Source organism: Saccostrea cucullata, unplaced genomic scaffold, assembly GCF_032062105.1.
Source record: "Saccostrea cucullata isolate Sc308-1 unplaced genomic scaffold, CSIRO_AGI_Scuc_v1 ctg196, whole genome shotgun sequence".
In the NCBI taxonomy this organism is placed as follows: domain Eukaryota; kingdom Metazoa; phylum Mollusca; class Bivalvia; order Ostreida; family Ostreidae; genus Saccostrea; species Saccostrea cuccullata.
The window spans coordinates 343,594-356,404 of record NW_026933558.1 but is presented as its reverse complement, the minus strand read 5'-3'; the positions used below and the strand labels follow the sequence as shown (position 1 = coordinate 356,404).

At 37.8% G+C, this 12,811-nt stretch overlaps 2 long non-coding RNA genes across 3 annotated transcripts in view; both read right to left on the bottom strand.

The window, feature by feature from the left end:
* The window catches only part of LOC134238638 (uncharacterized), a 182,945-nt gene that overhangs the window by 15,415 nt on the left and 154,719 nt on the right, over positions 1-12,811 (bottom strand). The gene's annotated exons all lie outside the window — the stretch shown is intronic.
* Positions 10,842-12,387, bottom strand: LOC134238656 (uncharacterized). The gene is made up of 2 exons (XR_009986063.1): positions 12,129-12,387; positions 10,842-11,467 (listed from the first exon to the last, which is right to left on the bottom strand). It is a non-coding gene; the product is annotated as an uncharacterized LOC134238656 (long non-coding RNA).

The window sequence follows — 12,811 nt, the reverse complement described above, 5'->3', positions numbered from 1 at the left end:
TGTCCGTTCGTCCGTCTGTTACGCTTTGGGGTACTCATATCTTATCCGTAATTCCTCTTATACCACTGAGTGAAATTTAATGAAACCTTCACAGAATCTTTATTACATATTGCCATTGTGCACCTCCTCTTTTACTTTTTGATCTGACACATATTTTGGGTTTCCCGGCTACAGCAAAACACGGACTTTTCCATTATAATCATATGGGAGGCGGGGGTATCATTTAGTCAGTTCATTGCTCACAATACCTCTTGTTTTTGTCAAGTATAACAAGTTAAAATTGAAATGCAAGTTGCAATACATAAAATTTGTAAGATATAGTTTTGGGGAACAAGAAATGGAAAATTATAAAATTTCACACAAAAATGAGAACTAATGAGTAATAATTAAGGAATCACTGTCTAGTTTTGAGAGTATGCCAGGGCATCAACAATAGTGGGAAACATGGGATAATTTGCATAACGGCATCTTGATAAAGTATGTTCCTCTGACTTACACAGGTCTTAATGGGGCAATTATAACTCAGGTCTTCAAAACTTGTACCCCGTGACAATTAAAGTCATTAATTAAACTAATCAAAACAAATCGATCCTATTTGTGAACCACTAGAGCAAGCCTAACGGTAATTAAATTAGGGAAATGTGTCAATATACATTTACAAATAGCAAAAAAATTATTTCATACGTATTTACTATGAAAAATGCATTTTTATCTGAGTAACCGAATAGCAGTTTTACTAACCGATACTCGCATTGTTCGATGGTTAACCGGGTACTCGTTGCCAACACTAATGTATACACAAACTCGGCATGATAATTCCTCAAATAATTTCTCCCAGGCATGTAATCATGGTAATTAGAGTACCAGTTCGTTCGATAAGACCCGACCATAACAGCTATCATATTACGATATCTAACATGTCTAAAGCATGCCTGCATAGGGAGGCGACATTTTCAGGTTAAAACAATCAAAGATAAGGGTGACAATAAAAGATAGGCTAATCACACAGCGTGAGTTACCTTATTTATTTTGAAGAGAAGGCCTGTCACTTCCAGTCAATCATTGTAAATCATTTGTGCTCCACGTGGGTTTGTTGACAATAATTTCACGCTGAATCGTCTATATGTTAGATTATTACGCGAATGTAGTACACAATTGATAAAAGGAGTTACATACCTCTTTTCTTCTATTTCATACAAGATTATTGAAAAGATAAGCTCCTCAGTAGCTATGTACTGTCATTAGTTCTTAAACATAATTACCTACTTGAACTATTTTGTCCCTCGTAGTATTTCTAAAGATCGCTTCAGTACCCCGTGCTAATCAAATGTTGAACCCGATTTGTTTATGTTTTAGACATACAGAGTTGTCGTTCGTTCTTCTCTCAAACGTGAAACGTATCAGCAGTAACAAAGTAACTATTCGTTCTATTATTAGGCTATTATTTTTATTGGACTTTTTTACATTAATCAAAATAAATTGTTAAAATAAATTCGCCATAACACACGCTTTTTGATTTGATAATAACGATAAAGATTGGGAAGGGGTCAAATATGATTAAGCGGGTTGTATGCCCTTAGTTTAAGATACATCCGTTTGGAGTACCATGAAGAGGGGCAAACATCTTGAGAGGTTGAAAGGTCAACAAAGCATGCAAAAGTAAAAGGCGGCTTCCGCCTAAAAAGCACAACTGATAGAATAATTATATAAAGATTTTTCCACTGCACATGTAATATGACGTCATCTTGTTGCTCACCGTTCATGTTTACATATCTTATAACGACTGGAATCAGACTGACCATACTGTGGTAAATCAAGTGAGGACGGTAGCATCCTATCTGAAGGCTTGAAACACGTCTAGCGATAGGGTCCAATAATAACGAAATTATTATAATGGACAAAATACCGTATACAGATAATAAATATAGTCGGTATGTTCTGTAATCACGCACGGGTTCAGTTGTTTCACCATAGAACGAATTTTCATGGGTGACGTCTGTGTATGATGGTTCGTCCAAATACCCATAGACATTGAAAGCAAATGGGGACAGGATAGTGAAAGATAAATATATCACTCCATGTAGAAAATCTATCCTCTTCATTTTGTTACTGCAAAAAGAAAAAAAAAATTAAAAAGGATTTGTTTAAACTGTAAAAGCATGCGTAGAGAATATCAAAACAAGAGGCCCAAGGCCCTGAACGGTTTCCTGAACATATATAACAACCCTGTAAAGAGTCCATGGAATGGTAACAAGCTATTAATTTGTTTTGAGTTATCTTAACTAAAACCCCTGACCTGGGGGCCATGAGTTTCACAATTTTGGTAAAAGATTCAATACTGAATACAATGATGCGAACAGTCTGACTGCTTGATTTCTAGGAGTAAATAAGAGGATTTTTAAAGATTGCATTAATTTTAGTGGTTTTGGTCCAGCCCTCAGGGCCCGGGGGGGGGGGGGGGCAGGGACCATGAAATTCACAATTTTTGTTCCCCTTTATCCATAGATGCTTTGTGCCCAATTTGTTGAAATAGGTTCAGCGGTTGCAGGGAAGAAGCTGAAAATGTTCCAATGTAAACGCACGACACACGACGGACCAGGACGGACGAAAACATACAGTAACAGGTCCACTGAGTTTACACAGATGACCTAAAAATTGAAGCTTGATCAAGCATTAATTTCCGTAATATATTACCTTAAAATCAAAAGTGTGTGAAATTGTTGTAAAAAGTTAATGGCACGCCAAATTCACAAAAATAAGCTTAACATAGTTTCACATTTGATAGAATAGGTTTATCAACTGTAAACTATACATGTACTGTAAACTATAGTTTACAAACCGCAAACTGTAGTTAACAATTCGTTAACTATAGTTTTCATCTGTAAAACTATATTTCACGGTTGTTAACTATAGTTTACGAATGCTTATCTAAGTTTATCTGTCTGTAATAAAATGTTAACGATAGATTTTGTTGATAAACATAGGTTTACATCAATATCTATACTTACCTGCATCAACTTTTTTTTGCATTTTCCCCGGGCTGCCTACGATTTTGCCTGAACTTTTGAGACCACCCCTGTGGTATCATACACTATGTGTATACCCATAATACGCTAGCACTTCCGTTTCAGTTTTGTTCGGACATCTTGGAAGAAAACCGCGTGTTTTCTTCTGTGATTAATTTTTTTTCTAAGCCTGCGATTTACGATGTCTGATTCGTACAAAATATGTAAAAAGTGTAACAGAGAAATGACAGTTTTAGACGATCACGCAGAATGCTATCGACATCGCAATGAAGCGTTTCCCTGTGAAGTTTGCATTACTTGGACAGAGGAAAAACGGGCGTTAATGAATAAAATGATTGAACGCAAGAAATCTGAAACTGGTAAGAAATCGGCCACGGTGTCAAATCCAGCGACAGAAATTCCTTCTGTGGGGAATAATATTTGTTCTGAAACACAAGCTTCCTCTGTGGGAAACGTAGTTGTATCAGAATCGCTACCTCTCTCGGACGAGAGACAAAATGGCGGCAATTTGCCACAGGGGTTTTTCCCATCACAAATGAGTAATTTACCCCCTTTGATGAAAGCTGGGAAATTTTGAGACTCAGTGGCAGTAGTATCAAGAAAATTTCGTGCGAAATTTGATAGACGCCAGAGTTCAAGAATTAGTACATGGCGCAAGTAAACAGACTGAAAAACCGTCTGCTACACGTTCACAGAGTAAGTCTACGAGATTTGATAGATTTCGACCTTCAGATGATCAACGCTCAAGAGAGTCAGATGATGAGGATCTTATAAGTCACAGAGGTGACAACGACCCAGTTGTGAACAATTCACAAATTGACGATATTGTTCAAGTCCATGATGAGGACAACCAGTCTGAGTTTGATAACTCGGTTGCAGGTTCTGTGCATACAGAATTTAATGATTCATGTACAGTTAACTGGAAAAATTTTATTAAGAAGGTTACTTCTGAATTGAAAATAGATTCTGAGAAAACTTCTGAAAATCAGGATCGAGATTTCAAGTCGTATATGTCAGAACGCTTGATAGGGTCAAAAACATGTACCCCACAACAAGCATTGCCTCTGGATGGTTACATCTTGAACACGTTAACGGACGTTGATGAGGAGTTCCAGCGTAAGGGTACAATACGCACTTATAAAGCTTCAGATGATGAGAAGTACAGAGTAACATCTGCAGATTTTGATAAATATTGCACAACGCCACGACTTGATGATAACATTGAGGACAGTAGCTTCGCAAGGAAAGGTAATAAAAATTCTTACCGTTTCCGTAATCAAACATTGCATTCACGTAACAATGAGCTGTGGAAGATAGATCAAGAGTCACATCTTCTTCTGAGAGAGTTGACTTATGCTTCTCTTATTACCTCGTATGTGGATAATGTAGTATCTGATGAGGACAAGACAGAGGCCCTTCAAGTCGATGGCTGATGTTACTTCACGTATCTTAGTGGGTGCAGTTGCGGCACGAAGAGCCATTCACGTCGAAGATCTCGCATTTAAAAACAAGGTAACTGAAAATAAACTCCTTGTACAGTCTACTCTGAATCCTAAACTCTTTTGTGGGAAATATTTTGACATGCTTCACTCAAGTGCAGAAAGTTTACGGGATGCTAAAGAAACACAACACTTGAGAAATTCAAAGCAGAGAGATGGATCTAACCCGAATTCTGCAAGAAAGAGGAAAAGAGAAGAGTCAGCTGGTACTTCAGAGCAGAAAGAACAGCAACCAGCTGTTGCAAAGAAGGGGAAGTTTTCCACTGACAGAAATGCAAAGACTGGCCTGGGAAGAGGGCGAAAGTTGAATTCTCAGGTTTCTTCCAAAAACCAAAATCGTAGCTCGGTCCAAGATCGTTTGGGGTTTCGTCCCCAGAAGTAAGCTTACAAGTTCAACTAAAGACTCGCCTAGAGTTGCAGAAATCAGCCAAAGTAGGCTGTCGGATCCTTTCTTACCACAGGGAGTGGACGAAAATTACATCCGACGAATGGGTTTTAAAAATAGTTAAGGAACGACTCAAGCTTGTTTTCGTAAACCATCCTCCAAAGACAGGAGTAAGAACCACAAATTTACAAAATGTTGCTAAAAAACAATTATTTTAGAAGAAGTAGAAAGTTCATTAGAAAAGCATACCATAGAGACTGTTCCAAAGGCCCAGGAAGGTCACGGGTTTTACACACCTTTTTTGTGGTTCCAAAACGTCCAATTCTCAATTTGAAACCCTTAAATGTTTTTCTCCACAATCAGCATTTCAAGATGGAATCTCTGAAGTCAATCATACAAGCTTTGAATGTAGGAGATTGGGTTGCATCAATAGACCTAAAGGATGCATATCTACATGTTCCGATTTATCCAGAGGACAAAAAATACCTCAGATTTTGCATAGACAACAACCATTATCAATTCAGATCAATGCCAATCGATCTTGCAACAGCTCAAAGAGTATTCACAAAACTAATGGCAGCTGTAGGAGCGCATCTCAGAAGTCAGCAGATTTTCATTTACATGTACTTGGACGATCGGCTGCTGAAAAATGCAGATCAAATGACATTAATGCACCAACTACAGAGAACTCTGTTGCTGCTGATGGATATAGGTCTGGTGATAAATAAATCGAAATCAATACTACAACCAACTCAACAGATTATTTATTTCTGGGAGCTCTATTTCACCTCCAACGTGGTGTGGTTTACCCACGTTTTTGGACCGTCTCCACAGTCTTTGTGGAGTAATTTCAACCATGGTTACAGCTTCCTTTATCCCAGCACATACTTTTCTCAGAGTCCTTGGGCTAATGGCAGCCTGTGGTACCTTTTGCCAGACTACAAATGCGCCCAATTCAATTCTGCCTATTATCCCAGTGGCATCCACATTTGGACAACCTGGAACACATGATTCAGGTCAGCGAATTCCTCATTCCACATCTACTTTGGTGGACAAAGCAAGAAAACGCCCTTGCGGGGACATCTATCCTGAGTTTCAAAGCAGATCTAACATTGTGGACAGATGCCTCATCTTACGGATGGGGAGCCCACCTAGAAGATCGCAATGTGTCCGGCAGATGGTCAGTGGAGGAACAACTTTCACACATAAATCTGTTGGAACTCAGTGCAAGGGAAAAAGCCCTTCATCACTTCAAAAACAATGTCAAACACAAACAGATCCTATTGAGGACAGACAACTCAACAGTAGTGTCCTACATCAATCGCTAGGGAGGAACAAAATCTCCAGCCCTGTGCATGTTGACATGGAGGCTTCTGCATTGGTGTCGTCTTTGGGGTGTACAACTTCGTGCAGCCCACATTCCCGGGAAAAGGAATGTGATAGCAGACCAGTTGTCCAGAGGACGACAAATTCCGAAAATGACAGAATGGAGTCTCAATCAGGGAGTAGTTCAGCAGATTTTTCACATTTTCTCCACTCCAAACATAGATCTGTTTGCGACAAGGGAAAATCGGAAACTAACAGTTTTTTTGTTCTCCCTTCCCAGATCCTCTAGCATGGGGATGCGATTCTCTAGCTGTAGACTGGATAGGAATGTTTGCATATGCATTCCCGCCACCAATACTAATTCCAAAAGTGCTGAAAAAAGTAGAACAGGAAACGTGTGTGCTTCTGCTCATAGCTCCGTTCTCACCAAGACAGCCGTGATTTCAAGACCTACTCAATCTGTTAATAGACTTTCCAAGGGAACTACCAATAATAACAAACTTGTTAACACAAAAGAGGGGACAGTTCATTCATCCAAGTCCAGAAAGTCTACATTTGGCCGTTTGGAAAATTTCAAACGACAAAGTCTTGCGAATCAATTTCTGAAAAAGCTAAGTCCTTCATCTCCAACTCTCGTAGAGAATCAACAAGAAAAAAATGTATGATGCTAGACTACGAATCTACAGAGAATGGTGCACCTCAAACCAGAAAGATCCTTTTGAGGCCTCTGTAGCTGATTTGGTCGACTTTTTCATCTACTTGCATGAAGAACGCAGTTGTAAGCCAAACACTATTACAGGTTATAGATCGGCTATAGCATCTATTCACAAAGGTTGGAATAACAGTTCTGTCAGTAACAATACTGATTTATCGAAATCAATTAAAGGAATTTATAACTCTGAACCAAATGTACGACCATTACTTCCAAATTGGGATCTACCATTAGTTCTATGGAAATTGTGTGATTATCCTTTTGAACCAATGAATTCATGTGTTATGAAGTTTCTTACTTGGAAAACTGTGTTTCTAGTAGCATTGTCAACAGCTTCTAGAGTGAGTGAAATTCATGCTCTTTCTACGGGAGAGACGCATTTGCGTTTAGAGAGGAACGGAATTCGACTTTTACCAAATATGCAGTTTTTGGCCAAAACTTAAAGATTGGGAAAGCCATGGAAACCTATGTTCATACCAGAATTCAACACCTTTGCAACAGAGAGTCGAGACTTGCTTTTGTGTCCATGCAGAGCTTTAAAAATATATCTGGAAAGAACAAAGTCTTCACGTGGTAATGAAAAGTGTTTGTTTTTAACTTACAAATCAGATCTACAAAATCCAGCTTCGAAGAATTCCATATCAAGATGGATTGCATCTCTTGTCAAATTTGTTTATGAACACAAGGACAATAGTGAACCTTTATGTAGCATACGTGCACATGACACAAGACGACTGGCAACTTCTTGGGCCCTTTTCAATGGAGCTCATTGGGCAACAGAAACCACTTCAACTTCATTCTACATGAGGGATGTTCCTAAAGATGAAGCTCGGTTTGCCAAGTCTTCAGTCCTTGACACATCTAGATGGGCAAAGGCAAAAGAATAGAAATAAAGTACACCTGTAATGGTGAGTGCAATCTTTATTTTCACTAGCTATTTTTATAGTTATTAAATTAACTTATTATTGTCCCGCCCTATTTCTGCTACAAATTCTGCAAAAGGTTGATGCAGGTAAGTATAGATATTGATGTAAACTGGAGGTTTTTAAATGTAAAACCCCTGTTTACGATATATCTATACTTACCTGCATCACCCACCCCTTATAAGTTATTTATTTGGGTCCTAGTTCTCTAGGTCCTCACAAAACTGAAGTGGAAGTGCTAGCGCATTATGGGTATACACATAGTGTATGATACCACAGGGGTGGTCTCAAAAGTTCAGGCAAAATCGTAGGCAGCCCAGGGAAAATGCAAAAAAAAAAGTTGATGCAGGTAAGTAATATATCGTAAACAGCGGTTTTACATTTAAAAACCTCCAATTCACATCTCTAACTATGATTTACAATCGTGAACTAGTTAAGAGTTGTTAATCATAGTTTCACAAATCATGAAACGATATTATCAGATCTTTAACTATAGTTAAGAATTGTAAACCATAGTTTACAAATTGTTAAACTGTATTTATCAGATAATCTATGTTTTGCCATCACAAATGATTGTTTTCAGTGTTTTAAAAGTAGAGTTAACGTTTCTGGAACATAGATTATAGCGTTAACTATAGTTTACAGATGTAAAATATAGTTTACAGTCCATAAGCTATAGTTTACAACCTATAAACCTATTTTATCGACTGTGAAACCGTGTTTAGCTCATTTTGTGAATTTAACTTGCCATAGATATGTCCTTTAGAAAATTATGATGTTTATTTTGCTATTTGACACAATTATTTTATTCATGTCTTATACCCTAAATTGGTCCCTTTATCGTAGAATGACTGAGTTATTCTATTTCATTTATGCTTTTGAAATCGAAAAAAAAAACAGGGTATCCCCTTAAAAAATGCCTACTCTTAAAATATAAGGAATGGGGTAAAACTTTTTTTTTTCAATTATAACTTGACCGGAAATGTGCAAAACAAATTATTTTCACATGGACCAGTTTTCTTTACCTGAAACATAACACAGGAAGAACAAATAATGGTATCTCAGTAATCAATTTCACCTCTTACATTACGGTCAGGAGCAATAACAAACAAGATGATTGTTTTTGTTTCTTTTACTTTTTATGCCTCCGTAATCGAAGAATCGGGGGTATATAGTTTTTGCTCCGTCCGTCCGTCTGCCTAGCTGTCTGTTTGTCCACAAAAAACTTTACCTTTGCCTATAACTTTTTTATGGGTGGGTCAATGACTTTCATATTTCACATGTACATTTCTTGTGACAAGCCTTTCCTCTGGGTACCACCAAATATGACCTCTTGACCTTGGAATATGACCCAAGGTCACTGCTCTCCAGTTATATTTTAGGATGTTAAAACTTAACACAATTTCATAATACTAGTATTTCGTAAGGGGCTCAAGACAGTCTTATCAAAAATGCTTCTTTTGAACTAGGAATAAAAATACTTGTGAACCCCCGTTCTTATGCGCTAAAATACGTTCACACAGGTGCAAAATTTACATGCATTTGTAAATAAAATTAGCTTACAGTGTGTAAATAGGTAAATGTGAACGGGGCATTAAAAAGTCTGCCAGTGTAAAAACCAAAGTTCTATTGTTATTTTTAAAAACCTGAACTCAGCTGTTACTGTCTTAAAAAACGTTATTTTATGATTATTATAATAATTTCTGACAAAGATTTCAATGTTGATTAACAATAAAATTTAATAACGTGATTTAATTCATAGATTTCCAGTGGCATATGCCCTGGCATTCCCAACAATATGCATGCAATATTAATAATAGTGCTTAAATTTCAAAAATACTTACCAATGTCTATAGTCTGTGTAAGGAATGTTGTTATATATATTATTTGATGCTGTGAAATATCAACAGCGATTAGTTTATTTACCACTTTGAATTAGTTTTGCTTTCGTTTGGTTTTCTTACAACTGGAACTTTAGTCTCGTTCCACCAGACTCTTAAAGTCTTTACAAAAGCAGCCGAGCGTCTGTTGAACGAGACTACGTTGGGGAAGCACATACTGTAAATATAAAATTATTGATTCACTGCAAGAGAACCGGTTTTAATTTTACATATCAATATAAAATTCTGATTATTGCTTATCTATTATCAAAATCTATTTGGGTGGTTTTAATAATACAGCAAGTGTGTATTTGTTTATTATAATGTCATTGAGCATACAAAGCATTTAATATCGTTATTTATGGACACATAGGCGTAGTCACAGGGGGGGGGGGGGGGGGGCGGGGGCCCCCCCCCCCCCCCCCCCCCCCCCCCCCCCCACTTTCAGATCTGGGGGGGGGCAAGAGTATGTCTGTGCCCCCCCCCCACTTTTTAAAAGAAGAACAAAATCACAGCTATTTTCCCCAACATTACCTTTACTATAGGAAATATTCATTGAATGGATCCCCCCCCCACTTTTTGACCCTTGTATAATTGGATTTGACAGTAACTTGCCTTTGAAAAAGTTGGCCTCTACCCCCCCCCTTTTTTTGACCCTTGTATAATTGGATTTGACAGTAACTTGCCTTTGAAAAAGTTGGCCTCCCCCCCCCCCCCCCCCCCACGAAATAGGATTTTCGTTTTTGGGGAACTTTCCCCCTTTTTTTTTTTTTTTTTTTTTTTTTGCTTGTCAAAGAATTTCTGGAGTTGAGCCCCCCCACTTTTAAGTTTGTTTGTTTTTTTTTTCTTTTTGCTTGTCAAAGAATTTCTGGAGTTGAGCCCCCCCACTTTTAAGTTTGTGACTACGCCTCTGGGACATTTTTAAACTTTGCACCCTGTTCATAGGAACTATATGTCATTTAGTACATACACAGACACAAAATTCTTAATTGCCTTTATGGACTTGAAGCTTTTTATTTATTTTTATACAAACTAACTTGAGACATATTTTTATTGGTTTTAAAGCCTATATAATCTATTTTAAATTTTACTTTTTAGCTCACCTGAGCCGAAGGCTCAAGTGAGCTTTTCTGATCAAAATTTGTCCGTCGTCTGTCGTTGTCGTCGTTGTCGTTGTCGTCGTTGTCGTTGTAAACTTTTAACATTTTCATCTTCTTCTCAAGAACCACTGGGCCAATTTCAACCAAACTTGGCACAAAGTATTCTTGGGTAAAGGGGATTCAAGTTTGTTCAAATGAAGGGCCACGCCCTTTTCCAAGGGGAGATAATCATGAATTTGTTAATAATTTATGGCATTTTTAAAAAATCTTCTTCTCCAGAACCGCTGGGCCAGGAAAGATGAAACTCATGTGGAAGCATCCTCAGGTAGTGTAGATTCAAGTTTGTTCAAATCATGACCCCCGGGGCAAGGGTGGGGCCAAAATGGCCGACCCAAGTTTTACATAGGAATATATAGGAAAAATCTTTAAAAATCTTCTTCTCCAGAACCACTGGGCCAGGAAAGATGAAATTCATGTGGAATCATCCTCAGGTAGTGTAGATTCAAGTTTGTTCAAATCATGACCCCCAGGGCAAGGGTGGGGCCAAAATGGCCGACCCAAGTTTTACATAGGAATATATAGGAAAAATCTTTAAAAATCTTCTTCTCCAGAACCACTGGGCCAGGAAAGATGAAACTCATGTGGAATCATCCTCAGGTAGTGTAGATTCAAGTTTGTTCAAATCATGACCCCCGGGGCAAGGATGGGGCCAAAATGGCCGACCCAGTTTTACATAGGAATATATAAGAAAAATCTTTAAAAATCTTCTTCTCAAGAACCACTAGGACAGAAAAGATGAAACTCATGTGGAAGCATCCTCAGGTAGTGTAGATTCAAGTTTGTTCAAATCATGACCCCCGGGGCAAGGGTGGGGCCAAAATGGCCGACCCAATTTTTTCATAGGAATATATAGGAAAAATCTTTAAAAATCATCTTCTCCAGAACCACTGAGCCAGGAAAGATGAAACTCATGTGGAATCATCCTCAGGTAGTGTAGATTGAAGTTTGTTCAAATCATGACCCCTGGGGCAAGGATGGGGCCAAAATGGCCGACCCAAGTTTTACATAGGAATATATAGGAAAAATCTTTAAAAATCTTCTCCAGAACCGCTGGGCCAGGAAAGATGAAACTCATGTGGAATCATCCTTAGGTAGTATAGATTCAAGTTTGTTCAAATCAAGACCCCCGGGGCAAGGATGGGGCCAAAATGGCCGACCCAAGTTTTACATAGGAATATATAGGAAAAATCTTTAATAATCATCTTCTCCAGAACCACTGGGCCAGGAAAGATGAAACTCATGTGGAATCATCCTCAGGTATTGTAGATTCAAGTTTTTCAAATCATGACCCCCGGTCCTGGGGATAGGGTGGGGCCAAAATGGCCGACCCAAGTTTTACATAGGGATATATAGGGAAACCTTTTCAAATCTTCTTTTCAAGTACTTCAAAGCTATGATTAGTGATACCCGGGGCATTTATATGGAATCATCCTCAGGTAGTGTAGATTCTAGTTAGTTCAAATGATGAACGCCTGGAAGGGGGAGTAAATTCAAGCCCGATGTGCTCAGGTGAGCGCTGTGGCCCAGGGGCCACTTGTTTTTTTTAATTTTGCAAATAATGTTTGAAAAATTGATATTCCAAATATGGGGGTATACGTGTTGAAAAGGCTGTTTTTGTTAAATTTATCTGGTTGAACGTAATAAACTATGCTTTTTTGTTAACCTTAGATATAATTCTTAATAGTTTTAAAGAAAAAATGGCACATAAACAGTTTCGATTTTGAAAATTATTAAAAATAAAGAAATTTTCAGATTTTTTTTCTGAAAGACGTGGACAGATTCAACATCAATTTGTTAATGTTTTCCAAAAAAGATTTCAAATGTTCTCTTGGCAAATGAATATTTTTGATTTTCATAAGTTTAAATATAAATTTTATGTGATTTGGTGCATAGCTAAATA